The sequence below is a fragment of the Cryptomeria japonica genome, chromosome 7, assembly GCF_030272615.1.
Source record: "Cryptomeria japonica chromosome 7, Sugi_1.0, whole genome shotgun sequence".
In the NCBI taxonomy this organism is placed as follows: Eukaryota; Viridiplantae; Streptophyta; class Pinopsida; order Cupressales; family Cupressaceae; genus Cryptomeria; species Cryptomeria japonica.
In genome coordinates, this window is record NC_081411.1 from 128,661,797 (window position 1) to 128,677,596 (window position 15,800).

Genomic DNA, 15,800 nt, shown 5'->3' on the forward strand with positions numbered 1-15,800 from the left:
CATCCAATCTCTCGAGGGGGCATATTATTCCCATCTTGGGGCAACTCTGTATCAGTTCATCTTATCTTCTTTGAAACAACGCGACAAGCTGCATTGTCTCAAAGAGGGGCAAAATGTAGACACCTAAAATTGTCATGTCTAATTAAATAATATTTTATTTATTTAATTATCTAAGCTTAATTCTTCTATTAATTAAATAAATCTTTATTTATTTAATTAATTCATTTATCCTCTTCTAGCCTTATTTCTCATTTAAAAAAATACATTTATTTATTTAAATTATCCCTTTCCTAAATTAAATAAATATTTTATTTATTTAATTATCCTACTTCTTCTATTAATTAAATAAATCTTTATTTATTTAATTAATTCATTAGCTTTTTCTACCCATGACACATGTCATTCATCTCTTAATTCATACACTACCTACCTCTTTCATTATTTTGGTATTTCTTTTACCTACCCTCTAATCCTAGCCGACCTCCTTTTACACCTCTCAATCTTAACCCTCCATTTCATATTGTGTCTTCTATTTAAGGAGATGCTTTCTTCATTATCAAACCCTAATCATCCTAATCATTCATTCCTAATGAAGCATTCTAATGACTAATGACTGATTTTGGAGCAATTGACTACACTACGATCCTACTTGCAACCACATTCCGTTCTTTGTTGAGCTCTTGTGCAAATAAAATCTGAGAGCAAATATATCAAGCAAGATCAATGGAGATAGGAAGAATGGAGATCAAAACCCTATTGGACATGTGAAGGTATAATCTTTGTGATTTCATTTGATTTGCATTGTCTTAGGTAATCTTCATATGTTATGGTGGATCTTTGTTGATTGTTAGGCTAGGGTTTAGTGGTTGGATTCATTTAGCCTTTCAATATTGTTATTATTGTTATCCATTTTCATGATATATAGTTACTAAAGAAAAAAAATCACTCTTCCTAAACTTGGCGATATTTTTGTTGCTTGTATGGAATAGACAATCTGGTATTTTTAAGTTAATAACCATAAAAAAAACAACAATCATTCTGAACAAGAGTGTTATAAATTAAGTATTTTTAAAATATTCTACTTGTAGTCTACTCATGCATAACTTTAAATGCTCTTTAGGATGAATAAGAGTAACATATATTATCATTTAAGTTCAACCCACACAACTTGCACGTAACATTAAACACTTCACATTTAAGCAACAAATCTTCCAAGATAATGCACACAAAACTCATGAGAAATGTTTTGCAATCGTTAATTTACCATTCTGTAAATATTTGGAAATTGATATATTCATCTTACACTCACGAACCTCTAGCTAGAAGAGGAAATCCAAACCAAATCTAAGCCCAATGTGACTACAGTTGTAAGCAAAAATTGATGTATCCATCTAGTAAACTGAGGGCTATTTCACTACTATAAAATACTCAATAACTAGTCAAGAAGAATGCAATTCTATATAGAACAGAAATCAAACAAAGAATCAGCAGTCACAATGAACTCAAAAATACTAAAAAATTTACATGCATTAAAGACACAAGCAATTTCCATCCGACCCTCTCTCTCCCCTCTCTAGGTTTCTTCCTTCCTCCCTATTTACCTCTACATCCATGTCTCATTACCCACATCTCTCTATCCCCCTCTATTTATCTCACCTCTCTCTCCCCATATAGGTCTCTTACCTTACTCTTCCCTTATAGGTATCTCACCCATATCACCTTACCCCTCTCCCTTTATGAATTATCTCCTTCTCTTCTCTATCTCCCCTTAGTTTTTTATCTTATCCTTCCCTAGGTCTCTCACTCCTTTCATGTGTACCTCAACCTCCATCCCTCATTACTCCTCTCTCTCTCTATTCATTCTTTTATCTATCCTCTTCACCCTCCTTCCCCTCTCTAGGACATTACCCCTCCCTTCACTTTATCAAGTATAGGTTTTAGAGTATATAAATTATTTAAGGTATATGTTTTAGGGAATGGGATGGAAGGAGTGAGATACCCAAGGAAGGAGGAGATAGAGAGGTGAGGTAAGAGAGATAAGAGAATGAGAGAATTCATAAGGGAGAATGGTAAGAGGGGAGGGAAACAGAGGTGGAGATGGAAAAAGAGAACTAGAGAGGGGAGGGAATATATCGGAGGACATGCCAAACTCTGCAAAGCACCAACACAGCAAAGCAAAAGTGCAACCCAGATTGTATGATCTTCCCAATCTACAAACGCTAGAGAAAATCATAAGAATACGTTGACATCAATGACAACAACATATCCTAGCAACAGCAATGACCAATAATCTCCAATAGTTTCCCTATGATATTTCAATGCATGTCATCCAAGATACTGGATATCAACCCCTAGTATCTCATGAGGATTTCTCGTTAGACCATTACTAGCCTACTCCGGTGGGGCCTATGCTGCCTCATGGTGACTTGATGTAGCATGCATATTATTCATATAAGGCGTCGAAGTTGGCTCCTAAATCAATACAGCCTAGTTATTCATTGCCACTTCCTACATTGACCTTTGCTCTGTTTGTTCTTGTGTTAGAGTGGGTAGTGCCTTATGCTCCTTCATCATTAGGGGTTGAGGCTAAGCCCATTCCTTCAGGTAGACCTCCTCGTCCACCTAGGACTACATACCCTCTAGTGTTGTCTTTAGTTCCTATGATTTCACCCAATGCAGACAAGAAAAATGCACCTGCGTTGTCAAAGTCTACAACTCATCCTCCCTTCAAGCTCCAGATCTTGGCTGATATCCCTTGGCCCTCTTGATATGATAAGGGGAAGAGTTCCCCTCATTATTTTTCATCACCACTCACTCCTACTTCATAACCTGCATAGACACCCGCTATTCCTCCATTTTCTCCACGAGCGAAGTGAGGTAGGGCTCCTTTAGTTGTGAATGTAGTGCCTATCTTGGGGGCACCTTTTGTTCCATCAATTGTGCCTTCTCCTATCCTTGACATGGTTTTAGAGGCATCTCCTATGGAAGATGATTCTCCTAAATCTTCTCAGGACTCAACTTCTATTCCTCATTTCATTGCATTCAACATGTGCATGAACATAAGGTCTATTGATGGGTCATGGCTTAGGAATGTGATATTGTGTTGAAGGTTGATGGTGTACCTTCAAAACCTATTCATGTCACATTTGTTATTGTATCTTTGTACATTCTAATATGTGCATCATCTTTGGTTTTTCTTCTGGTTGCTTTGAGGCCTCTCGATGAACCTCCCCCTAAGTGAGTGTAGGTCTTTATTACCCCTTATTTGGAGCTACCCCTTATCAGTTTACTATTGGATGTACCTCCATTGTCCCAACCCTTGGATATGTTGCATAAACAAGTGGTGTCTAGTGTCATTTTATGCGATCCTCTTCTTTCACAGTCGCTTCTTCATCAAAGCTTTCCCAAGGTTCTCCAACCTCCTATGGTTGATAGGTGACCTGTGTCTCTTATTCAACCAAAATGCAAGTTCAAGCAAGGCCCCATCCCAAAGTTTCATCAAAGGAAATCAACTTAGGTATGTTCCTCCCCTATCTCTCTACCTATTTCAATGTCTTCTTCTTTTCCTATCTCTGTTTGTGTTGTTGAGAAGGCCTCACCTTCTCCCAAGTTTGTCACTGCCCCTCTTACTGAGGACAAGAATCCCACTCTTTTTTTGTCTCCTCAAACTGATTCACCTACTTCCTCTATAGAGGCATGATTTTTTGACTCTTTAGAGCATGTCTTGGCATTGCCTATGATCTTTACATGATCGTTGACCCTTGCCTCTTCTAAGCTTGTGGATGCATGCATTGAGACAGCCTCATCCCTCACTCTCATTGTTGGTGAGGCGAGTAGCATTTCTTGTTAGGGTTTAGGCAGATATGGAGCAAATGCAAATTAACAATTATGTGTAAAGACAAAGACAAAAGATGAAAAAAAATGCATAACAAGCAGATTTAACGTGGTTCACCCAAGATGGGCTACATCAAAAAAATACAGTTGTCCAATCTTTTCTTATTATCCAGTAAATCAGTACAACACCATTGCATTGCCCTTTTACATTCTAGCTACTTATAACAAGCAGTTTTTAGGGCAACACTCTGTCGATTATTTTTAGGGTTTTTTCAAAGTTGGTTTTTTTTTCAACAAAAAATGAAAAAAAATACATAACGAGTGTACAGTACTTGCATGATCAGTCACCACATATCAACATTGCCCTTGTGGTGGTTCCAATTCGAGGATGATGCAAAGTGTTGGGGACATTTTAGGCCCTCTTCCATGTTGGCCCATACCTTTATTTTATCTTTTTATTTATTTTCTCTTCTTCAGATCCGAGACCTTTGGTTATTTTATCTTTTTTCTTCATTTTCTCTTCTTTAGATCTGAGACCTTTGGCATTATGATGAAAAACCCATTTTGTAGTTATACTATTTCTTTCATCTTCCTACTATGGGTTCTAATGCCAAATCATCAAATACCCCTATGACCTTCCATTTGTGTTGATGTTGTAGGTCTTATGTGTCATTCATCAAAGATGGCATTCCATGAAAACATCTCTCTATATTGACCCGACATAAAATATCTTCTCTTTAGAATGGCATGCCATTCATGCATACCATTTGAAGGGCAGGCTATCATATCTGCATAATCAGTATTTGCTATCATATCTACATGTAGCGTCCTAAAATTGCGACACTTGCAATTTTGACTACATTTGGGTCTTCACGATGGCGACGCAACATTGAACCTGAATGGAGACCCCGAAACTTGTCCATGACATCAAAAACTGCATTTTTCAGCACCCTGGCCTGATCCTCCTTGCACCTTGTTGTCCCTGGAGGTGGGACCATGGCGCCCAGCGCCCTGGTCCCTGGCCCTATTTTGGGCCCGGTCTCTTATGGGGCTTCGGGTCTTTAAGTTTGCAAATTGGAAAATAAGGTTGCTATGTCGGCCCAAGGTCAGAAAAATCAGTCCTTTAACCCTAATTGGCAAGTATATAAACTACATTTCCCCTCTCAGAAAGGGTAGATGAAAAGAGGAAGGATATATGTGTACAAGACGCGGAAGCGATATTAAAACACTCAAGCATTCAAGCATTCAAGCATTCCTTCAAGCATTTGAGCATTCTAAGTCTCCATTCAAGGCTAAGTGTTGCATTCAAGACAAGGATTCAACCATTGAAGAGGAGATCACATACAACATACAACATACAACAACATTTACACCTTCACATGTAAGAATACAAACATTCTTACAACAAGGTATCAGTACTTGTTTACATTACAAACATTTACATTTACAGCATTCTCATTTCTTGGTTAATTCCAAAACCAGGGTTTGACCTAAGGGCAAACCCCTAATCCCTAACCCCCCAATCATCCTCTCTTTTCTGTGTGTAGGTTGCAGGTACGCCGCTGTAATTGAAGATCTGGAATCCTTGTGCAGAGACGAACATATCCCCCTTCATTTCGCGGATTTTTCAGAGGACCGTGTGCACGCCGGGCACCATCATCCCGTCAACTTTCACTCAAATTTGCAGGACAGCGTCATCTCAACATTTTAATGCTAATTCTTGGTCCGCAGCTTCATCCTATATTCCTATCTCTATTTATAAGTGAATCTTTCTCACTTTACATGCATCCCTAGCTCAATCCTTCTATCTACATTCTTTACAAAAGAGGGTAGCCTTGCTATCTTAGCCCTTGAAACTCATTTAGAATCCAATCTTGCATTGTGTGGGATTGAATCTTGTGGGTTTCAACCCCTCTTTTGAATGTAAACTCTCCCCTAAGTGAAAACTGTCAACCCTAGTGACCTCCTTTCTCTCTCCTTGGAGTGGTGGGGGGAATACTTAGGGTTCGATCGCGATTTTCCGCTTTACATTTTGGTGAACCCGACGTGAACATCCTTTCTGATTATTCATGGTTAGATCTGAAAATTGGATGCCTTGATTACATTTCCATGTTTGATCTTTTGCAAATTTTAGAGGTTAATTGCATAAAAACCCTAAATTTTCTTTTTAGTAATTGAGCTTGTGAAGTGTTTAATTATTAATGCTTGTTTCAGATCTACCCTTCTATTACAAATTGTCAATTCATATTTGTGCTTTAATTCTGAAAATTAAGTGGTCAAGTGTCAAAACCCTAATTTTTAAAACCCTCTTGATTCAACCTTTGACCGATGATTTCACTGATCAAAACATCTCCAAATCAGCTGTAACTTTGGATTCCGCAACAAAATCATAATATCTTTCATCCCTGAAAATTTGGAAAAAAGTTGCGAGGACCGTGTGCACCCCGAGCGCCATTGTCCCCAACATTTTTTCTGAAATTTCGGGAGCTAGATCTTACTGTATTTTTCTGCTAAAATCCAGAATCTTGGCTGATTTCATCAATTCTAACATTTTCAAAATTAAAGTCAAAGTTGGTCTAGTGATTGCTTGGATTAAGGCTTCTAATCATTCAAAAATTGTTGAAATTGAAATTTTGTGTCGAAATTGTGTTCTTACTGTCCTAAATTTGAAAAGTGTGTTGGCATTCATTCGAAATTTCAGTGCTTTATTCAAATTCTTGCAATTTATGACTTTTGAAATTAAGTGTTTAATTGCAACAACTTTGATTTCCACTTTCAAAATTGAATTTTGCATGAAATTGAGTCAACTTTTAAATTTCAAAGCTTGCATTGCTTTTGGTATTCCCTCTAAAATCATAAAATTCAAAGTTTCAGTTTCCATCTCTTTTTCAAAATTCAAATTTTGCATTTTTCAACAATCTTGGTAGGGTTCAATTTTGAGATTGCAACTTTAATTTGGCCTATCTACATATCGTAAAATCACTCAATTTTTTCAGATTAGCTTTAAAATCATCATAACTTTCATCCTTGAAAATTTCGAAAAAAGTTGCGAGGACCGTGTGCACTCCGTTCGCCACGGTCCCTGACATTTTTTCTGAAATTTCGAGAGATTGTTGTGATTGCATTTAACAGCTTAAATCTAGGAGATTGGCTGATTTTATTGAAATTTGCTACCTCTAAATTCAAAATCTTCTCTCCCTCTCTAGTGCATGAGTTTTACAACAATAAGCCCTACTTACACTATTCCCATTAGACGAAGCCTTAGAATTAAGTCTTTCCAAGGTTTAATTACCGAGGAGATGGAACCTAATTTGAATAGCCTTTTTAACGAGGACACGGGTAATTCCTCTAATCCTCCTAATGATGAAGAAGCTCTCCATGAGGTTTCTGTAGAACAACTTTCGAAATTGGATAACCAATTTGATGATTTTCAGCAATGGATGTCTCAAGAGTATCCCGATAGTCAAGCTCTTTCATTAATTAAGGGTCTAAAACGTATGGTTCAAAGTGATAAGAATGGAATTGATATTTTGCGTGGTATTGCAAACATTGTGGATTCGAATGTGATGCCTATGAAGAGTTGTGCCGAAACTTTAGGTTATACACAACCTCCTACTCAAGTCAATCATTCTATTCCGTTGACAACTTCTATTGCTAGCATACCTACCTTTACATCAAACATAATGACTACTTCTATACAAGACATTCCACCTATGATCACCAGTCATGGGGGCAATCCTTCCTCTTCAATTAACCCTCTTCCTTCATTCTATCCAACTTCTTCATTCATTCCTTCAATGAGTGTCCCTATTACATCTCCACAAATGAACATGACGCAAGGGGGCAATTCATTTAACCATTCCATTCCTCCTTGTAGTGCTCCTCTTTTCCAACCATCTCCTATGACTAACTATCATAGTGTCCCGCCACCTTACTCTCAATCAATACCTTCTTTCAATAACATAATACCTCCATCACAATCTAACACGTCTAATATGAACTCTTCGACTGAAGCGACCATTAATAATCTTGCACAAACTGTCTCTTCTTTACAGCAACAAATTGCCTCTATGAATCAATCTAAGTTTAGTGTGCCCACATTTGATGTTGCGAGCCCACTTTCTCTTGACATTGTTCGAGCTATTCCCCCTAAGCATGTTGAAATCCCGCGTTTGGAGATTTATAATGGTAAAGGTGATCCTCTAACACATGTTAAGACTTTTCAAACAATATGTACCAATTTTGCTTATGACCAAAGGTTGCTTGCAAAACTGTTTACTAGGACATTAAGAGATAAAGCCCTACAATGGTATTGCTCGTTGCCTTCTTATTCTATTACTTCTTTCGAACAACTTGCAAATGCTTTTATTCAACAATTTCAAAACAATATAAGTCCTAAAGTTACTTTGATTGATTTAATGCATTGTAAACAAGGTGTTAAAGAAAAAGTGACTGATTTCATTGGTAGATATAAGCATTTGTATTCTCAAATCTCTTTTCTAGTGCCTGACAATGATATTCAAAGAATCTTTATTTCTAATTTACAAAAAGATATTCGAGAAAAACTTTTGTTTTCTGAGTTTACTTCTTTCCAACAGTTGTGTGCAACTCTTCACAATTATCAACTAACTGTGAGTCAAATGGAACAAGCAAATCCTATGGCTCCGAGTGATAAGGGTGATAGTAGTCAACAACCATTTGGAAATTTTAAACCGAACAAAGAGTCCATTAAATTCAATGAAAACATCATCAACAACAATGTGAATGCAGCATCAGGTGTGCCTCCTATTTCTAAGGTTTTCAAGAAAGAAAGAAAGTTTACTCCTTTGAATGAATCATTGCATAGTATTATGAATAAGTTATTGGAATAAAATGTGCTTACTCTCCCTCCTATAAAGCAAATAGATCCTGCAAAGATTAATTCACCCTATTTTGATAACAAATCTTTTTGTCAATTTCATCGTCAACCTGGGCATGATACTGAAAAATGTTTTGCTTTAAAGGGTAAAATTCAAGATTTGATTGATAATAATACTATCTCTGTTTCAGGTGTGAATGATAAAGGCAATACATCTGTAGCTCCTCCTAACCAAAATCTTAAGATTTTTACTGTTCAATTACCTTCTCATACCTCTAATGTGATTGAGACTAATGATTCCTCTTTCTCATCTGATGGTCTTGTGTCTATGGCTCCGAATGTGATTAACTTTGTAGAGCAGCAAGAAAACCCTAAAGAACCTTCCATCACATTTGATTCTAGTGAAACTATTAGGGTACCTGATGGTCCTTTATACATAGTTGCAAAAGTCAAGAATACACCTTGCCGTGGAGTGCTTATTGATTCTTCTTGCATGGTTAATGTTATTACTGAAGAATTTCTTTTTACTTTGCAATTGAATCAAGTGATCTATGACAAAACAGATGTGATTGTGAAATTATTTGATGCATTTTCTTCTCCTGCAATTGGTTCTATTACATTACCTATTGAAGTTCATAACAAATCCATTGATGTGAACTTTGCTATTATTCCTTCATCCGAACAATTTCGTGTGAAGCTAGGCTATCCTTGGCTATCTTCCATGAAAGCTATTTCTTTTCCTATTCACAAGTGTTTGAAATTTCCCCATAATGGTGAAGTTGTTACTGTCAATCATAGTCTCTTTAAACCAGCTGAAAGAACTCCTAGCGTTCCTATTGATTATTTTTGGCCTAAACAATTCCAATCTCTTCCTCCGCGAAGTGATCATCTTTTCAAATCTTATCAAAAGTGGAAAACAGATATGATCCTATCTCTAAGTGAACCTAGAACACCCAAACTTGATATTCCTATCGTTCTTGAGAAGGAAGTTCTTCCTTTGAAAGATAAAACTAATGTCTTTCCTCAAGAAGATTCCCAACCCATTCCTATGGATGTGACTATTCTATGTCTAATAAACTTTCTACAAGTAGACCTATATCTCCTCGTCATGATGGACTTGGTCTCCTTCCTAAACCAAATATTCCTCCTTTATATGGAGCAGTTCCTCCTCCTTCCTCTTATGGAGAGAAGAGACCTTCCTCTTCTCCTATTATCCAACCTAAGAGACCACAACCTAAACACCCAAGTGATAAGGATGAGAACATTCCTCCTCCTCAATCTTCTCCACTTCCTACTAAGACTAGACGAAATCGTTCTGCACGTGAACGCCAACGAAAGCGTCATCTTAGAGCTCAAGCAGCTGCTTCTCAAACTTTGCAATCCCCAAAAACACCTTCAACAAGGATTATTCCTAAACATAAGATGCATGATGGTTTTGATCCTGTGCAAGTTAAAGATCCTATTTTTATAAATCTTGATGATGATATAGATGAAAATGTTATTCATGATGAAAATGTTACTTCTCTTGCTTCTAATAGTGAATATGAATTTGTTGATATTGATAACCATTTATCTAACGAATTTTCTAAAGCACTTATCCTAGCTCCTAGACAAGAACAACGTGGCTTGGAACATGAACATAGCCCTTGTTTGGATCTTGTGATAGCTCCATCTGCTGTGTTGAATGTTCCTCCTCTAGCGTGTTTCCTGCCTTCTCGAAAAATTGATCAGCAAGATCGGGGGGTGGATGACGTGCTAGACTAGTTTCATTAGCATAGCAGACTCTCTCCTCCTCTCTTTTGTTACTTCTTCTATGTGTTATTCTCATTCTTCTATTTGTTGTCCTTAGTGTTGTCTACTTGAGGACGATGCAAAGCATTGAGATCTCTTTTGGTCTTTCTCATGTTGACTCAAAAGACACATGTGTTCCCTTCTTCTAGGTGACCTTCCTTGATTAGGGAATGAAGAATAATTATGCATACATACATATGATATACATGAATTATCATACAGCATACTGACCCCGAGGAAAGTGAAGTCACCTCGTGCTTTGTGTTTTGTGTCTATTATCCTTGGGTTTATCTCACACTTGGGGGCTAAATCTTTGTGATAACGTGCTCCTTTCCCTTCTCATTTCTTATGTGTATCACTACCTTAAAGCAATCACCCCCGTTGAGGCGTGTGTGATCGCTTTAACATAGGGGGGCATACACCCCATCTATCCCTTCAGGATACTTGAAAATTTCTTGGCGAACTTAGCTTTGCCTTGAAAATTTTTGGTATTTTTCTTGCATGACTCATAGTGAGGGAACCTTACTACTGACAGTCATGGTTCTCCCTCGTGATCTTCCCTTTTACTTTGTCAATCAAAGTCGTAAGATCCTTAGTCCACTGGGAGCTTGGTGTATCTTGCCTCCTTGACGTGGTGAAAGTCTTTCAATGTTGTTTCCTTGTACTTTATCGGAAGTATGAGCGTACGCTTATACTCCTGCTAAAGTGGGGGCTAAATGTAGCATCCTAAAATTGTGACACTTGCAATTTCAACTGCATTTGGGTCTTCACGATGGCGACGCAACACTGAACCTGAATGGAGACCCCGAAACTTGTCCATGACATCAAAAACTACATTTTTCAGCACCCTGGCCTGATCCTCCTTGCACCCTGCTGTCCCTGGAGGTGGGACCATGGCGCCCAGTGCCCTGGTCCCTGGCCCTATTTTGGGCCCAGTCTCTTATGGGGCTTCGGGTCTTTAAGTTTGCAAATTGGAAAATAAGGTTGCTATGTCGGCCCAAGGTCGGAAAAATCAGTCTTTCAACCCTAATTGGCAAGTATATAAACTACATTTCCCCTCTCAGAAAGGGTAGATGAAAAGAGGAAGGATATATGTGTACAAGATGCGGAAGCGATATTAAAACATTCAAGCATTCAAGCATTCCTTCAAGCAATTGAGCATTATAAGTCTCCATTCAAGGCTAAGTGTTGCATTCAAGACAAGGATTCAACCATTGAAGAGGAGATCACATACAAAATACAACATACAACAACATTTACACCTTCACATGTAAGAATACAAACATTCTTACAACAAGGTATCAGTACTTGTTTACATTACAAACATTTACATTTACAACATTCTCATTTCTTGGTTAATTCCAAAACTGGGGTTTGACCTAAGGGCAAACCCCTAATCCCTAACCCCCCAATCGTCCTCTCTTTTTTGTGTGTAGGTTGCAGGTACGCGGCTATAATTGAAGATCTAGAATCCTTGTGCAGAGATGAACAGATCCCCCTTCGTTTCGCGGATTTTTCGAAGGACTGTGAGCACGTCGGGTGCCATCGTCCCGTCAACTTTCGCTCAAATTTGCAGGACAGCGTCGTCTCAACATTTTACTGCTAATTCCAGGTCCGCAGCTTCATCCTATATTCCTATCTCTATTTATAAGCGAATCTTTCTCACTTTACATGCATCCCTAGCTCAATCCTTCTATCTACATTCTTTACAAAAGAGGGTAGCCTTGCTGTCTTAACCCTTGAAACTCATTTAGAATCCAATCTTGCATTGTGTGGGATTGAATCTTGTGGGTTTCAACCCCTCTTTTGAATGTAAAGTCTCCCCTAAGTGAAAACCGTCAACCCTAGTGACCTCCTTTCTCTCTCCTTGGAGTGGTGGGGGGAATACTTAGGGTTCGATCGCGATTTTCCGCTTTACACTACATTATCTGCATCTTGCATCTATTTATCCTAACATTATTTTTATCATGTTTTCCTTGGTGGGGGGCAAACCACTTGATCTATTTTTCTTGTCACCTTTTGTGGGGGCCAATCCACTACTTATCAAATCAATCTACAATCACCCAATCACATGACTATCTAGCATTTTGATATTCATGTCGACAAAGTCTCACCCAATCGCATGACTACCTATCACTTTTCTACCCATGCCAGTGAAATCTCACCCTATCCTATGGCTATCTATCATAACACAACTTTCTATCCATAGTGGAAAAATCTTGCAAATCGTCACCCTATCATATGGCCATCTAGTATAACACATTTTGCTACCCATACTAGCGCTATCTCTTTTTATCTCAGCAACTACTATCTTGTATCTCTTGCAATAGGGGTTTTCCTCCATTAAGCGGGGTTTGTTTCTGTTGCGCCAACTTATCTGTCCTATATTCGATCACTCTTTCACCTAACATGTTAGTCTCCAGCTAATGTGTTTGTGATGAAATAGGTTAGAAAAATCTAACTCAATCTCAAGATTATCTCACTAGGGAAAACTTTATTTGATCAACAAATTCTACTTCCCCTTTGAAAATCTCAATATCATCTCTCTACTTTAGCTTTGGATTTCTCAATAAAGATATGCTCACTAATGTGGGGGCAAAATTTAATATTGTAAATTACATCCCATTCAATTACACGCTACATGAGCATCTTCATTTCAAGTTGATTGGAAAAATTCATCACTTGTTTATCCATTTATCCCCATGGATTGCCTTATCAACTTGAAAATTCTCTTTTATTGAGCATGTTGACCAATTGACCAAAAGACATCTACATGTCGCACTTGTGTCTCGTGAATCTATCAACCTATAAGAGTTCAATTGAGTGTTACGCCTATGCTCAGAAGAGTTTGTAATGTCTCTATTTTAGACCACATACATCGAGATTCCTTCCAGTGGCTATATCCCATGCATTTTTGTAATTTACAAGCTTTCTTGATCATTTGGAAGTTTCCAGAGTTCTTGGTATCCATTTCCTTATCTCACACAAGTTTTTCCAGCATTGGAAAACCACTAATGTTGCAGCTTCTTGGAGAACTCTATTGGCAACCTGTAGCAAACTAAGAGGGGGGAAGTTTGCACAAAAACTCTCTGCAACTTATACCACAAATCAGATCTAATAATTAACAATTAAAATATAAAATAGCACCACATCAATATCACACAACACCAAGATTTTTGACATGGAAAACCTAGTTAAGGAAAAAACCATGGTGGGAACCTACCCACAATGATTTAATACCTTGTTAGGAGTAAATGAAATAATGGGGAATGCACATGCATTCAGGCACACTGTCTAGAGCTCACTACTCAATCAAGAAACCCAGAGAGGCTACAACCTTACGGGAAGGTTCACTGCCTTACAAGAAGTCTCATTGACTTACAAACTGATTTGGACAACAATCCGGATTACATGAACCACAAAAATAGCATCTGCATATGTCTGGATACAGTTCTAGTTAAGCACATAATCTGCTCAACAATACTTCTCTTCTCTCCTTCACTTCTAAAAGATAAAATCACTTGTTCGCACATACAATTCGACCATACACACTTTCAATGATCGCAACCTTACAATCTTACATGATTATTACATTTATTTATACCATACATCAACTTATATTTCAAGGTCGGCTAAACCCTTAATACAAATTATAAAATAATAACCTCACACGCTACAACATCATATGCAGATCAAAACAATGTCGTCTAAGACATAATATGGACCTAAATCACTACCGCAAACTCGCAACAATTCTAACAATTATGTATCGACCATCCGCAACACGCTACAACCACCAACAATGTCGCATAACACAAAGAACATCATCGAACCAAGAAAATCTTCAATAAAGCACACAACGATCAATGCGGACCACCAATACTCATAGAACACGATCTATAAATATTCACAAGCAATGTGAATTGCACCACAACAATCGCAACAACTTAAATTACCAGAATCATCACCATCTCATCACCGGAGCTCAAGAACACCATCAAAACTAATTGTCAACATGAAATATTTGCTAGTGGACATCCAAATCATGAACCAATCGAACTAAGGATACACATCAACGTCCCGAACACATCCCATACATCTGCAACTAAAGATATAGCAATTCCGGAGCAATTTGGAGCATAAACCAGAATACTTAATAACACGAATAGTTGAATATCAAACTCAATATACCGAATCTCATACCTCGATCAGAACATCATGCAGACCATTGAAAATTATGTTGAATAAACTAGAGATACTTATATGAAAATCCATTAAACCATATGATCATCTCAACTCCAACACACTAACCAAACCAACTCATTTAATCTGACTACAACACTGGAATACACAGAAGAATATGTTGACATCAATGACAACACATCATTCCAGCAAACTTTCAGCAACATCCAACAAACTCATGGTGCTATCTTCACAAGTGTTGGAGGGAAGTTCACTTACTTTTCTTGGTTCATTTACATATCCATACTCTTCCATTTCAGCCTATATATTATCTTAATTATATTTCTTTTATCTTTATCACTTCATTTTCACTTTTGTTATTATCTGGGTTGTCCATGGAGGTGGAAACACTGAAACAGGGGTCTGACTAAGGCAGACCTCTAAACACAGCCCCCAACATTTTCCTTTCTAGTTTGTGTGTAGGCTTGTAGTCGTGGGAAGGCAATTATCTTGTGAGAGGCTTCAATCATGGATTAGCAGTAAGCACCTCTTGTCTTTTTCTTATCTTATTTTGTTGTTTTGAATTCTACGTTGTTTACTTATTTTAGCATTGTACCATTTTCTTAGTACTTTAATCGCAATTGTCAAGTTTCATACAACTTTTGTACTCTGTCCGTACAGGACGATAACTTGTCGTACTAGTGTCCCAGTTTCGCACACTTGTCCCGAAGACAAAGACTTAACAGAGTCGTTCAAGAGTCTCATTTATAGCTTGTTAGTTTAGTCTTGCTTTTCGTCCCCTAGCTCACCTTTAGCACCAATATAAGTGAGGTAGAGCGAAGGTAGGTTCATCCCTTGGAATTCATCATTTCAAGGGTAACAAATCTCATCCTCTACAATCCAATAATGGACATATAAATGAAGATCTATTGGAGGTTGTTGTAGGTTTTATAAGTCAAATATGTGCATGAAGACCTAAGACATATGTGTTGTTGTGCTTGTACTCCTCCACTAATGCATTATTCCTATCATTTTTCTTAGTTCATCTTCCCTTTTAAACACTTTATATACTTGTTCCTAGTTTGAGATTAAACTAGGCACATTAGTGTCTTATAGCACATTGGCATCCTTTTGC